The sequence below is a fragment of the Odocoileus virginianus genome, chromosome 1 (assembly GCF_023699985.2).
Source record: "Odocoileus virginianus isolate 20LAN1187 ecotype Illinois chromosome 1, Ovbor_1.2, whole genome shotgun sequence".
NCBI lineage: Eukaryota > Metazoa > Chordata > Mammalia > Artiodactyla > Cervidae > Odocoileus > Odocoileus virginianus.
In genome coordinates, this window is record NC_069674.1 from 59,899,576 (window position 1) to 59,915,023 (window position 15,448).

A 15,448-nucleotide genomic window follows, 5' to 3' on the forward strand; every position below is an offset into this window, starting at 1 on the left:
GAATTCCCAATTGGTAATAGCAACAGGGAATATGGGAATTTGCAGGCCTTGAAAGTAACTTGAAATCATTAAATCAAATTCTATTTGACCTGGTTAGATTTGCTAAGATTTCTTTCTTCCATTCTGGCCGACCTCACTATGGGTTAGAAACCATAATCTCTCCCATTTTCCCCCAGGATTCACTTCTGAATGTTTTTCCTTCTTGAGGTGCAGACCTTGGAGGACTAGACTTAAGATATGCAAGTCCATCCTTGCTAGCTTCTCAGCCCACCTTTCAGTTCCAAATCCATGTCTGAAGAATTATTCTCTCCTCAACACTGAACATTTCAAGGGAGCGGGAGCTCACCAGGAGGGAATGGCCTCGTCCATGATGCCTGAGGATAACCCTCTCTCTGAGAAGACAGTTTGGGGGAACACAAAGGTTCTTAAGACAAAGCTCACCCACTCCAACACTCCTAGAGGGTAGTGTGCCATTTGGAAGCACTGCCACCAGGAGACAGGCCTCGGCTCTGAAAATGCATCCCTTCAGTCTCTTCCAGGCTTAACATCCTGGATTCCATCTACTTGCTCATCTATCAAGGGGTGGAATTTTCTCCCTCTCCTCTTCACAATTCTTAAATTGCTTTGGGGTCACTTGCCTCTAAAAGTGAGGCCTCTGGAATGAAATCCTTGACTCCAGGAGTGTTGTGACAGAGCCAGGGAGATAAATGATAACCAGTGAGGCAGATTATTTCAGCTCAGGAAGCTTGTAGAGAAATCCTAGACTATAGACTATACTCAGTAAGTACTTTTGTGTGTTCTTAGGATGGTTAAGGTGTCCAGGCGGTCGTTTTCATCTTCCTGCTTTGAAGTTCCAGGAAGAACTTGAATCACCTACTATAAGCCTCTCACATTTCTTTTTCTCTATTCTGGCTGTGCTGGGTCTCAGCTGTGGTGCTAAGGTGCGGGCTCTTAGTTGCCACATGTGGGCTCTTAGCTGCAGCATGCAGGATCTAGTTCCCTGACCAGAGATCGAACCCGGGTCCCCTGCATTGGGAACACTAGCCTCTCTTATTAAAAATTTCCCCATCTCACCCCAAATCCTGCCGAAGAATCCAAACACTTTGTGCTATAGGAAAACTGACAGAACTGGCCCCCAGGTAATAAGATATTTTTGGGAGAAATTTTTTATGAACCTGGCTGGATTCTTGCATCTTCTTATACTTAGAAAAGCACTAAAGCATTCAAAAGAAATCTGTTTCTCATTGACTAGTAGCAACACTCTACCAAGATGCATGCTTGGTTGCACATACCCTCTTCACCAAAATCACATTTATACCAACCTCCCCCCCTTGTTATTGGAGTATAGTTGATTTACAATGCTGTATAAGTTTCAGGTGTATGATAAAGTGATTCATTTATAATGTATATTTTTATATATCCATTCCTTTTCAGATTCTTTTCCTGTAAAGGTTATTATAGAATATTGAGTAGAGTTCCCTATGCTATACACTAGGTTCTTGTTGTTTATCTATTATTTATGTAGTAGTGTGTGTGTGTTAATCCCAAACTCTTACTAATGTATTTCTCCTCCCAATAGTAATTTTTCATTGACCTATACTCTTAATATTTTTGTAATTTTCTGCAAGTATGCTAAACTTCAGTAGACAAGTCTATTTGAACATTTATCTTGCGTTGACAGTTACAACTTCAATGGAGTTGTTGCTCAGCTACAACCTCTGACAAGCTTAGGAATACACACATGCATGTGGGGAATGTCATTAGCTACATGAGGACATGCCACATGGTTTCCGTAAAGCAGTGGTGAGCATACTTATGTGACCTAGGGGTTCATTTGCAATCACCATTAACCAAAATAATGAGGCAATGTCTGCGTACCCTGGAGAATCTAACAGAAGAGTTAGAGGTTTTCAAGGGCTGCAAGTCAAAGAATTCCAGCTGCTAAAAGGCTTGTGATTTGATAATGAGAATGCAGGGGTATTTGTGGGGGTTTTTTTGTTTGTTTGTTTTGTAACTTCAGACTTGTTAGGGTTTTCAGAGCCAAAATGTATATGAACTCTTTTGTTGAAATAAAAAAGAGTCAGTTGGACTAAAAAGTAAGCTAGGTGACTGAAGGGCACTTCCTCACCTCAAATAGAAATAGGTACTTTTGTGTATATATATATACTCTTGTTTGCCTTATGGCTTAAATACTAAGGATAGTGACAAATAGGTAAGACCTTTTATATTTTTCCTCTCATTAATCACTCCCTGATAGAAAGTGTCTTACCCAAACAGAAACAAAAACTTCCCTTTGGGGAGATGATTCTGTGTTTCTAGGTATTAGCAATGGTCTCATCAATTGTCCTATAAACCCTTTAGCCCATCTTGACTATTCTAGGTACCAGTGGCAGTACCATGCTTTGATTGAATATCTCTGCCTTAACCTAGAATACTTCTTTATCTCATTTGGATGACCGTGAAGGTCACGCCACATCCTTGCTGTCTTTGGGTGTTTCCTTTTAAATAAAGATGGTTAGAGAAGGTGACCTTCTGATACACTCCTCATGGTTTAACATGAGGCACACTAGCTGTTTTCTGTGAAATAAGCAACTTTCCCAAACAATGACCCTTACTCATCATTAAGGCTTTCACAGGGAGGTAAAAAGCACCCTTTCAAGTTAAAAACAGGTTAACCAAATTTGCCGACCACTCTTTTTAGTGTACTGTGTTACTGTGCAGTTTGAAAGGTAGAAAGACACAGTCTCATGGCTTACAGCAAAGAATTTGCTTGAAGGTTACAGATTTTTTGATGGCTTATAAATGGGATTTCACTCACAGGGGCAAATCTCTCTTGTAATCCTGAAGGCATTATTTTTTAAAACTGCACAGTTACTTTATGCACAATAGTTTTGATGTTTTATCAGCATGCAATTAAAATCCCTTTGTCTAAGGTTCTGGCTCTAAACTCTTGAATAGATAGGAGCCAGAATGAACTGTGTTATGCGTTTCAGAAAGAAGAAAGAAATTAATTTGACAACTGGTGCGGTCCCACCCCCAGGAGGGAGTGAGCGGCGCAGTGCTGCTCTCTGTTGGGCTGCTGCGGAAACACACAGGATGCATTTTGCTTGTCTGCCAAGAAAATCTTCCCAAGGAAGTGTCTCTAGTCACTTCCCTGGGAATAGTCTGGCTGCTTATTCAACACAGAGACTTTTATTTCAGCCAAAGGACAAGAAAAACCCAGTAAGCTAAGTAGTAGAGCAGAAAACAAAATATGTTAAAACTCCTCTGCTGGGCACTGAATGCTTCTATTTCCCCAGATTCATATGTTGAAGCCCTAATCCCTAGTGTGATGGTATTTGGAGTAGAGTCACTGGCAAATGATTAGCTCATGAAGGCACTGCCCTCGTGAATGGGGTTAGTGCCTTTATGAAACAACTGCTCTCACCCATATTGTAAATCAGCTGTTTGTTTCATGCATGTATGCTCAGTCGTGTCTGACTCTTTTCAACTCCTTGGACTATATAGCCTTCCAGGCCCCTCTGTCTATGGGGTTTTCCCGGCAACAATACTGGAGTGGGTAGCCATTCTGTTCTGGTGATCTTCCAAATGAAGGGATCAAACCCAGGTCTCCTGCATTGACAGGCAGGTTCTTTACCACTGAGCCATGTAAAAATCCACAAATCAACTATATTCCAATATAAAATAGAAATTCTTTTAAAATGTTCTTTCTGCATTGATTTAAATGATCACGTGATTTTTCTCCTTTATTCTGTTAATGTGATGTAGCACATTTATTGATTTGTAATTGTTGATTCATCATTGCATCCTAGTGATAAGCCACACTTGATCATGGTGTATGATCCTTTTATAATGCTGTTGAATCTGGTTTGTTAGTATTTTGTTGAGGATTTCTCATTCAGTTGGTACTTTGATCTTAGACTTCCCAGCCTCTAGAACTGCTAGAAATAAATGTGATCTGGTCCTAGCCAATGAAATATAAGAGCAAGTCAAGGGTGGGGGGGAGTGTTTTTCCTCCCTGAGAAGAAACAAGAGATGCAGGAGAAGAAAGCTACATTTGCCCTTCATCCCTCCCTGCTTATAGGGCTGGTATGTGAGGCTGGGCTGCCTGGGACCTGGCAGACATCTGGAGACAAGCAGGTTTTAATTCTCTGGATGAAACCACTGAGCTGCCAACCACCCTCGAAAAGTAGCTCTGAAAAAGCAGCTCTGAACTTCTTGTTCCTTATGGTTTAAGCTCCTCTGGTTGACTCTTCTGTTCATTAGTGCTGAGTATGTTTCAGCCAGTACAGATGGTCTAAAGTCTGGGCAGGAAATAATGCTTCCTTACTCCACAGCCTACAGGAGTATTGTAACTAGCTGACCTACCTTCTGTTAATTGTCTTCGTTGCTACATGGATTGTTCATGACCTAGGAACCCCCAGGGATCATGGTTCAGTAAGACTCAGGGATGTGTAAAAGCAGGCTGTATATCCAAGCTGAAGCTGACTTCAAAAATGTGGTTTGAACAGCACCAAAATCCTCCACTCAGCATATGAAATTAAATAAAATGAATGCCCTTACATCCTGCTTTCAGGTTTGGAAGTCTATTGGTAGAGATTTATTTTCTCAGGGTCTTGTCTTCACGAGTCTTTTCTTAAATTACACATTTTCCTGTACAGAGACTAGTATCTTACACTTTTGTTAGCTCACATGTTAACTGAGATGGGGAAACAGAAGGCAGGGACAAAATGAATAGTATTTTAGGATCTATGAGTTGGTTGGGATCTTTGAGATCACCTGCTCTTATACTTTCCTTTCATAGATGAAAAACTATGTGGACCAGAGAGGTTCGGTGGTTTACCCAGTTAATCTCCACCTTAGAGCCAGAACCCTGGTTTCTAGGCTTCCAGTCTGGGGGATTTTATACTCTCCTGCCATTCTCAAATTAACTGTGTGAATGGCACATTGGCACATTTTAAACACCTGGAGGAACTTTGCTTCAATTTCTTTATGTGGGTCTGGAGTCTGTGGGTTTGAAACTTCATTTGAGGAGCAAAGATTGTTTTTGCAGCATGAGAAGAGCTGATAGACCCTGGAGGGAGCAGACATGTAGCCGGTGGCCTCAAGAGTTTGCTGAGGTTCAAGCCTGTTCTTGCTCTCTATCTACTAGAAAGGGCCGTTCTCACTAGTTCTGCCTCCGTTTTTACTTAGCTGGTAGATTAAACAGGTTTGTTTTAAAAAAAAAAAAACCCATTTAACATTTTGACATTTGTTAGCCCATTTTACCAAACATGCTGCATTTACAATAGTATTAAGTTCTTCAGAGATATCTGTTTCTGAGACTTATCATATTAATCACTGCTATGTGCACAGAAGTGAGGCACAAGTATACTATCAAGGCTGAAACAGATCACCAGCCCAGGTTGGATGCATGAGACAGGTGCTCAGGGCTGGTGCACTGGGATGACCCAGAGGGATGGGATGGGGAGGGAGGTGGGAGGGGAGATTGGGATGGGGAATACATGTAAATCCATGGCTGATTCATGTCAGTGTATGGCCAAAACCACTACAATATTGTAAAGTAATTAGCCTCCAACTAATAAAAATAAATGAAAAAACAAAAGCAAAATAAATAAATAAATAAATACTGCTATGTATGATTATTGAAATTTTAGAGCCTTTATGGGATCTTCAAACAAGAGTGTTTCTCAAAATGTTAGGTCATATTATTCAGACATATTCTCAAATTTTGTCAAGCATGTAAGGATCTATAAAGAAATGCATGTACCATTTAAAGAAAGTGTGATTTTCAATTTTAAAACAGCAAGAATTTGTTGAAACAGTAATCTATCTGCTTTAGACATGCAGTTTTTAAATATATTATTTTTCAAAACGGCTACATTTGTGATTATTTTTGTTGTTTGCTTTTGCAAAGACACACCTATCTACAGTCCTTCAATTCCGTACATTTATAAAACCATAAATTCTGGAACAATTTCGGTGTTCTCTTGCCCTCTGCTGGTTAAATTGAGACCTTTTTATGGAAACACGTCCATCAGCTACCTTATGATCACCAATGTACACCCTCTGACCTGTTCATTTTTAAGTCCATTTGGTAAAAGTCTCCTTAATCTTTTGCCAGAGGTAAGAATCTACCTTGAGGCTCCATTTCTCATCAAGATACCCATGCCCTGATGGTTCCAGCTCAGGACACATGTCCATTCTCAACCATCTTTTGTATTTACCCCTGCCTCCTTTGATTAGCACCTTATTGTATACTGTACTACTCCTGACTTGTCTCTACTGCATAATTTAACAGATATATCAGTGTGTAAATATAAGCTGTATCATTCTGTCTTGGTTATTAATTGCTTGGTGTTTGTCTTGTTTTCCCAGTGTGACTGTCAGTTCTCCAGGCCTTCACCCCCATCAACTGAATTTAGAAGAGGCCTCAGTCATGGAAATCAAGCCTTCACGCATGCCCTAGACTTTCCTGGAGTGATGCAGGAACCCTCATTCTGGCTGTGACCTGCCTTCCTGGGCATCCCCCAGTCTCCCTGCAGTGGTCAAGATGGACCACACACACTTGGGTAAGATCAGCCCTTCCCTGGAGAGCTCAGTGGAGGAGCGTGAACCAGCTCACCGTCTTAGACCTGGTTCCCCCCTCTCTCCTGCTGGTGGTGAACCCCAGCTGATGTTATTTAGGTTCTGCTACCCTGCTGCTCTCTCTTCTCTTCTACCCAGTTCTCACAAGTCTGATGTTCTGGAGTAAACTCTAAGTGACTGCTACTCTGGATTTCTACTTTCTTATTTACATCTAAATTAAAATTTGCATTATTCTGTCTCCTAGTTATTCTGAAGATACAAGCTTTTCTCTCTCTGTATTGATCTGTATTTTTTTCCACCCCCAGCAGGAGGGTATGTGAGTAGATTTGAATTTGGGTGGCTGGCATTATTTTCCTATTGGAAAGCTGCAGAAGTTCTCTCTTGATTTCTTCTTTTTTATTGTGTGTGGTTTTCTCGGTGAGCTGAGTGAGAATAGGGGAGGAGAGGAAGAGAGAGTGTGAATAGCTGTCTAGGGGAGCAGGAGGCTGAAAGACAGGGCAGTGTGACTGCCTATGAGCACTAAGGTACCACTTGAGGTTTGTGGTAATAAATGTAAATTAAGACCAGTCAGTATGATCATGGGCTTTTCTCCAACCACGTTCAGTTCAGCTGCATCCTGTTGTGGTTTTGCCAAATGAGTACAAAGAAATGTGCAAAACAGATAGGAGGAAAACTTCAAAGCTCTCCTGTGAAGGACAGAAGTAGAGTTGAACAGACATGGAGACACCACGTTCTTGGATCCAACAGCACAGTGCCAGATGCTGGTTCTCCTCAAGCTAATATGAGCGTTTATGATGACTGTGTTAAAAGTGACCTTCCCCCCCACCACTGGAATCAGAAAAGCTGATTCCAAACAAGAATACCCAGGAAAATTCTGAAAAAAAAAAAAAAAAAAAAAAGAAAGCAGAATGGACAAAAGATATGAATAGTCTGTTCAAAAAAGGAAAACAAACAAAAAACAAAAAAACAATAAAAAAAAAGGAAAACAGAACAAAACAGAAAAATGTCCCTTATGTATCTAAACAGCTGCTCAATCTTACTTCTATTAAGAGAAAATTGAATTATAACTGTTTTAAAATAACAAATGCTCACCTATCTGACTGGCAAAATTCAAAACATTTGATAGTACTCTCTGTGGGTGAGGCTGTGGAGAAACAGGCATTCTCATAATTGTTGGGAGTTCAAAATGGTCCAGCCTCTATGGAAAGTAATTTGGACTTAGCTAATACAGCTGCACATGCATTTGTCTATTGACTTAGCAGTTCTATTTTTAAGATTCTCTATAAATTCATGACTATGTGCAGGGAGTTATTCATTCTGACATTGTTTATAATTGCAAAAGATTATAAACAATCCAAATATCCATCAAAAGGGAACTTGTTACATAAAAAATAGAAAAGCTATTAGAAAAGAAAAAATGGCTCCCTTTTTAGGAGCTTGCTTTTGCAAGATTCAGAACCAAGATTAGATAAGTAAATAACAGGTACAGAGCCCTACCTTTTGTATAAGGAAATAAAAATATTTGCTTATTTTTGCCCAAAACAAAGGTCATGGAATAAATAAAAAATTAGTAGATAAGAAAGAAATGAAAACAGTAGCTGGCTCTCAAAAAAAGTTAGTAAATATGATTTCCTAGAAGGAGCAGGAGAAAGGGACCAAGAAGACAGAGGAGGAGGTTCAGTTCAGTTCAGTCGCTCAGTCGTGTCCAATTCTTAATGACCCCACGGACTGCAGCACGCCAGGCCTCCCTGTCCATCACCAACTCCCGGAGTTTACTCAGACTCATGCCCATCAAGTCGGTGATGCCATCCAGCCATCTCATCCTCTGTTGTCCCCTTCTCCTCCTGCCCTCAATCTCTTCCAGCATCAGGGTCTTTTCCAGTGAGTCAACTCTTCTCATGAGGTGGCCAAAGTATTGGAGTTTCAGCTTCAGCATCAGTCCTTCCAATGAACACCCAGGACTGATCTCCTTTAGGATGGACTGGTTGGATCTCCTTGCAGTCCAAGGGATTCTCAAGAGTCTTCTCCAACACCACAGTTCAAAAGCATCAATTCTTCAGTGCTCAGCTTTCTTCACAGTCCAACTCTCACATCCATACATACTATCCCAAAGCCTTTGACTGTGTGGATCACAATAAACTGTGGAAAATCCTGAAAGAGATGAGAATACCAGACCACCTGACCTGCCTCTTGAGGAGGAGGTTACACTTCTCTAAATATAGTAAACAGCGGAAACAGCTTACAAATTTTAAAACTAATAATAAAATGAAAGAGAAAAATAAAAGCAACCCTAACATTGAAAATAAATGAATTTTGTGTGAATAACTGATTGAAGGACCAGGTATGTTTCCTTGTTGACCGTTGACTTGTGAGCTTTCCTGGTAAGGCTTCCTCTTCTTACTCTAACCATTGAAAACTGTGGAATTTATATAGCTTGCCTCAGTTTACTGGTTGCTTTCTGTGGTCTGTCTTTTCCTACTGAATAGTCAGCTCCATTGGGTGGGGGTTGGTCTTTGTTTTGTTCACTGATAATCCGAACAGCTCACACAGTGTCTGGCATATAGTAAGAACTCAATAAATATTTGTTGAACGAATTAAGCTCCTTGTGGGCAATGAAGCCATTTCTCTCTCTCTCTCTTTTATTTAGTCTTTTTTTTAAAAATTTGAAGTTTAATAAGGACCTAATGTATAGCACAGGGAACTCTAGCAGTACTGTGAAATGGCCTATATGGGAAAAGAATCTAAAAAAGAGCGGATATATGTATATGTATCACTGACTCACTTTGCTGTACATCTGGAACTAAGATAACATTGTAAATCAACTATATTCCAACTTTTTAAAGACAAAGAATTAAAAAAGTTTAAAAATAAAAGCATAGATAAATGAAGTGTAGTTAATTTACAATGTTGTGTTAGTTTCAAGTATACAGCAAAGTGATTCAGTTTGTGTGTGTCTATGTATGTATTCTTTATGTATATGTATTTTTTCAGATTCTTTTCCATTATAGGATAAGATGTTGAATATAATTTCTTTTGCTATACAGTAGTTCCTTATTTTCCTTCTGTTTTATATATAGTAGTATGTATATATTAACCCAAAACTCCTAATTTATTCCCCAGCCCCCAGCTATCCCCTTTGGAAACCACAAGTTTGTTTTCTACATCTGTGAGTCTATTTCTGTTTTGTAAATAAGTTCATTTAAATAATTTTTTAATATTGCACATATTAGTGATATCATATGATATTTGTCTTTCTCTGTATGACTTCACTTAATGAGATAATCTCTAGGTCCATTCATGCTGCTGCAAATGAGAGAAGCCTTTCTTGTATGTTCTTCCTTTAATGCTCCAAAGCTAGTAGTGGGCTAGTACAGGAATTGCTAAATATATATTTTTGTCTGAGCCCAGATGATTTTAGCAGAACTTCCAATTACATTTCTGTCCTCATTGCTGTTATTCATGTCTGGCCAATAACCCGGGACCCCATCACTGGGACTTTATCTGCAGCTGGCAGTCCCTAGCAGTCAAGACATTGCCCAGCTTCATGCTGTGTTGACTGTGGCCCAAACTGCTAACGATTTACTCTTTCTCCTTTTGTGTACAAACTTCCAGCTGAGCTGCTTTGCAGATATTTCAGAAGTATGTCTCCATTTCTTTCTAGTTATTTCTTTCTGGTCTTTCTTATAATGACCAGCAGTGAATGTTTGGGGTTTAGAAATAAAGTGTCTCTTTTTAAAATGGCTATATACAAATGAAGAAATTTCTTTCAGTAGATCAAATTCCATAATAAACTGGATAGATTGAACTCTCACTAAGAATAGCATCAACCTTCCCACATTCCTCTCATCATTTCATTCTCTCTGTAAAATTCACTAGCAGGCTTCAGTTTGGAGTCCACTTCTTAGAAAATTTTGCTCTGGGAGTGATTTGAACTAACTTGAACTAATTTATCTTCTTGGGGCTCAGTTTCCACAATTTCAGCAACACCTATGTTTCCAAGTTGCTGGAAAGCAAGCAAATATTTATGTCAGTTTCCTAGCACAGCGCCTGTTCTTGGCTGAAGAGCGTTGTTAATAAAAACAGGCCTCCTGGTCCCACTAAAGACTGTAGGGAAAAGGGATTGGAAGGAAATATCGGTATATCAAAGTGTGGACAGTTATTACTGTGGGAAGTTGAGATTATTGTGCTTTTTATCTTGGTGATTTAAACTTTCCTGGGCTTGCCATATCTTATAAAATGATTATATAGCAGTTTTATAATCAGAAAATGTTAATAAAATGATCATTTTTGTAACCTTTAACAGTTAAATTTTTTTTTCTCTTTCCATGATTCCGTCCCATTTCTCATTAAGTAATAACTCACAACAAAAAAATCCAGCTAACTAGATGAGTTCATGTTGGTTCATTTCATTAACAACCAAAAGAATTGATATGAACACACCGACCAGGACCCGAAGAAAAATCAGCCTACAAACAAATGTGAATAAGAATGAAAACTGAGGACTTGATCTTTGGCACAAGTGTTGGAGTAAATCAGAACTTTTAGGACCTAGTGAGCAGATGACAAGTCTTTACTAGGTTGGTGCAAATGTAATTGCAGTTTCAGGCTGTGAATTTTAAATCATTTTAACTAGGCTGAAACACATCTATATTAATCAAAATAGGAACCAATACAATGAACACATTTTTGCCAATGAGAAATAAGTTTGCTTATTCCTGTAGTGTAAAAATCTATGCTTTGGGATTTGATAAACTCTCGGAAAGCATTTTGTGCCTCCTTCTGATTGTGGAAGCATTTTCCCTGAAAAAAGTTGTCAAAATGTTTGAAGAAGTGGTAGTCAGTTGGCAAGAGCTTGGGTGAATATGGCAGATGAGGCAAAACTTTGTAGCCCAGTTCGTTCAACTCTTGAAGCATTGGTCATGCGATGTGCGATCACTCACGTCGTGGGGAAGAACTAGGCCCTTTCTATTGACCAGTGCCAGCTGCAGGCCTTGCAGTTCTCAGTGCCTTCTGCTGAGCATGCTTCTCAGATGCAATGGTTTTGCTGGGATTCAGAAAGCTGTAGTGGATCAGACAGGCAGCAGACCACCAAACAGGGACCATGACGGTTTTTTTGGTACAAATTTGGCTTTGGAAGTGCTTTGGAGCTTCTTCTTGGTCCAGCCACTTAGCTGGTCATTGCTTTTTGCCACAAGTCACAATCGATTGAGAAATGGTTTGTTGTTGTAAGAGAAGATGACACTTCACAAAGATGATTTTTTTTTTCAGTCAGCTCCTGAGGCACCCACTTATCAAGCCTTTTCACCTTTGCCACTTGCTCCAAATGCCGAAGGACCATAGAATGGTCAACGTGGAGTTCTTCAGCGACTTTTCATATAGTTTTAACAGAATCATAGTTTTTAAACAGAATCAGCTTCAATGATCCTCTCTATTGTCAACTTCCGATGGCCAGCCACTGCGCTCCTCATTTTCAAGGCTCTTGTCTCCTTTGCAAAACTTCTTGAACCACCACTGCACTATACTTTTGCTCACAGTTCCTGAGCCAAATACGTTGATGTTGTAAGTTGTCTCTGCTGCTTTATGATTCATTTTGAGCTAGAATAAGAAAATTGCTCAAATTTGCTTTTTGTCATTTCCTATTCATTGGAAGGACTGATGCTGAAGCTGAAACTCCAATATTCTGACCACCTGATGCGAAGAACTGACTGGAGAAGACCCTGATGTTAGGAAAGATTGAAGGCGGGAGGAGAAGGGGATGACAGAGGATGAGATGGCTGGATGGTATCACCGACTCGATGGACATGAGTTAGAGTAAGCTCCAAGAGTTGGTGATGGACAGGAAAGCCTGCCATACTGCAGTCCATGGGGTCACAAAGAGTCAGACACGACTGAGAGACTGAACTGAACTGATTTCCCTAGTCTAAATAAATATAAAATAAACAGAAAGTAACAAGTCATCAGCAAAAAAAGAAAAATAAAACCAAAAAACCATAAAGTAAGAAATGTGCATTAAAATGATAATGTATAACATAACCACATTTATTTAAGAATGTATTCTCATAGCAAACAGCAAAGTTCAACAATGCAAAACCATGATTACTTTTGCACCAAAATAATATTTCTTTATTTATGGCTGTGCTGGGTCTTCATTGTTCTGCAGGCTTTTCTCTAGTTGAGGCAAATGGGGGCTGTTCTCTAGTTGTGATGTGCAGGCTTCTCATTGCAGTGGCTTCTCTTGTTGTGGAGCATAGCCTCTAGGGAGCATGGACTTCAGGTGTGGCACAGGCTCAGTAGTTGCAGCTTCTGAGCTTTAGAGCACAGGTTCAGTAGTTGTGGCTCACGGGCATAGTTGCCCCACGGCATGTGGGATCATTCTGGACCAGGGATCAAACCCGTGTCACCTGCATCGGCAGGCAGATTCTTTACCACTGAGCCACTAGGGAAGCCTGTAAGTCTTTTTAAGTGCTGGCTAACAGTGGCTGACATGAGCCAGAGAGTAGAGTGGGGGTGCATGTCTCCTGTGGAGAGCTGCACCCTCTCTCTCTGCTGGAAAGGGATCCTCTTCAATGGCCCTTCTGGAGGGTCATGCATGGAGCAGCCAGGCTGGAAGCCCTCACCCATGCTACAGCCACGCTTGGTGGTCAGTATGGAGAAGATGTCACGGCCAGGTTGTGCATGTCCGCACAGCCAGATGGCTGTGTTTGCATCACCGGGTTTGGGGGGAGGTGGCTGAGGCCGCTTATCAGAGATTGGAACCCAAGAGGGAAGGAAGTGGCTGAATTGGTGGCTGCTGCTCCTTGGACTGCCGGCCACTCCCACCTGCTGTCACTTGCAGGGGCTGTGGTCAGGGTTGCAAGAGGGGCACAGAGAAGGCCTTTGTGACCATTCAGACCTTGTGCATGAGACTTCTAACCACTCCACATTTCACAACTGAGGAAATAGGAAGTGAGGGCTTAGAAGGGAGCATGGGGCTGGCAGCTGTACACTCAGAACTTCAAGGGGCAAGTATTTTTGTCAACACAGGTTCTCCGGTTAGTGAAGATGCTGAAATGCATTTCCGGTGTGGCTCTATTTTAATAGGGTGTTGACCAGCTCGCTAACTCTGGGCATCTGCAGCCTGTCTCAGGGGTTTGCAGCCTGAAAATCAGAACCAACCATTCATCTCATGGTCCTACTGCATAAAGCACAGGTCAATTAGTTACCAACACTGATATTTATTATGGGAGAATTTATAACAGAGAAGAGATGACAAGCCACCTCCATAACTCTGGCAGCACCCTCAGACTGCACAGATCGGATTAGGAAATTCATCATAGAAATAGATGAGTAGTTGCACTGATCTATCTTCTGCAAAACACATCTAATTTTTTCCCTTTCCTTCACTTTCATCCGTTTCCACTATGAGCAAGTTTTTTAATTTGTTCCCCCCTTCCCCCATTCAGCCCTTTTAAAAGAAGAATCTGAGCAATGTTCCCAGGAAGAAAGTTAGCACCTTCCTCTGCCCAGAGCCTCCCCTGATTAGCGGGTGGAAATTCCCAGGTAAGAGCACCTGCTCATTTGGCTGTGGCTCAAGAACTGAGGTTGGGAGGTTCATGCCCATGGAAGGAAAATAACCAGTTGGATCAGTGGGCAAGAGATGAGAACATAAATAGGCCTGAGACAAAGAAAAGGTCAGCGGCAAGTGGGTCAGGAGATCAGAGTGGATGAGTAGGCTCTGGAAGGGAGGCCTGCCATAGAGAATTTCAGTTCCCACCTCACCCTGGGGGCTGGATGACTCAGCATTTCCTATTATTACTATTATTAAGGCCAATCCCAGAGGCCCAAGGCTGACTGCTGTTAAAACTGGACTATTCTCCTTCTGGCCTCTGGTTCATTCTAGGTAAATGTAGTAGAAGGCTGATCCAGAAGGGCTGTGTAATTCATCCTGATGTTTAATGCTCTTTTATTCTTTTATTTTTAAACTTCACTCAATAGCCCAAACTGGTCAGGCTTTGGGTGGGCTGACATCAGCTGCTTTATCTGGTCACATTGTCACCTATTTATAGGTGATTTATTGTCATAAATGACAATTGATTCGTTGTCATTCATTGGTGATTGCCAGGTGCTGACATTTCATGAAGACTTGACAGGAACATCGCTTTTAATTCTCAGAAGCAGGCCACAAGGTAGGTGTTATTATTTGCATTTGCAGACAAGAAAGCTGAGGCTTAGAGATGTTCATTGCTCAAGGACTGAGAGTCCTACTTAAGCCTTTTCACATAAGTCTATGCTCTTCACCTGTACCCTCTACCGCCTGGCAGAGATTAGAAATGGTTTATTGAGCTTAAACACAAATCAGAAGGTGATCCTGGGCGGGAGAGCATGGAGAAAATGAAAAGCACATAGCAGACCAGGAATGTGATGAGAAGAGAAGGATAGAGGGAGGGAAGCATATGCTACTGGTGGAAAATCAGGGTGGGAAAACCACTGCCCCTTTATGGGCACATAATGTCCTCCCTTAGAGGTTTGTTTACCTTCTAACATGTCTTCAAGATGGACAAGTTTTGTCATCTTTGCTTTTCATGTATGCGTTCCGTGGACTTATTACCTAGATAATCGGTATTCTTCCAGCCACCAAGGGACTGATGTATATTCAGTGTGACATGTGAATGATGTCACATTGAGTATGTGAGTATGAGGCATCTCTCATACTCAGTGTGACATGTGAATGATGTCACATTGAGTATGTGAGTATGAGGCATCTCTCATACTGTCACTCGGCCTCCTACCCTCCCTGGAAATTTCACTCTTCAAGTAACTGGGTCAGGCTGTAGATGCTGGGCATTGTCTTCAGAAGGTTATTGTTGAAATGTACGTGTTT

At 40.9% G+C, this 15,448-nt stretch overlaps 1 protein-coding gene and 1 long non-coding RNA gene across 2 annotated transcripts in view; both read left to right on the forward strand.

The window, feature by feature from the left end:
- Positions 1-8,447, forward strand: part of LOC110134730 (uncharacterized) — a 40,834-nt gene extending 32,387 nt beyond the window's left edge. The window contains exon 3 of the long non-coding RNA XR_011488091.1: positions 6,379-8,447. This is a non-coding gene — a long non-coding RNA (uncharacterized lncRNA). The remainder of the gene's footprint in view (positions 1-6,378) is intronic.
- A 6,288-nt stretch (positions 8,448-14,735) lies between these two features.
- The window catches only part of IFRD1 (interferon related developmental regulator 1), a 52,348-nt gene continuing 51,635 nt past the window's right edge, over positions 14,736-15,448 (forward strand). The window contains exon 1 of the mRNA XM_070468532.1: positions 14,736-14,753. The gene's annotated coding sequence lies outside the window, so the exon portion shown is untranslated. The remainder of the gene's footprint in view (positions 14,754-15,448) is intronic.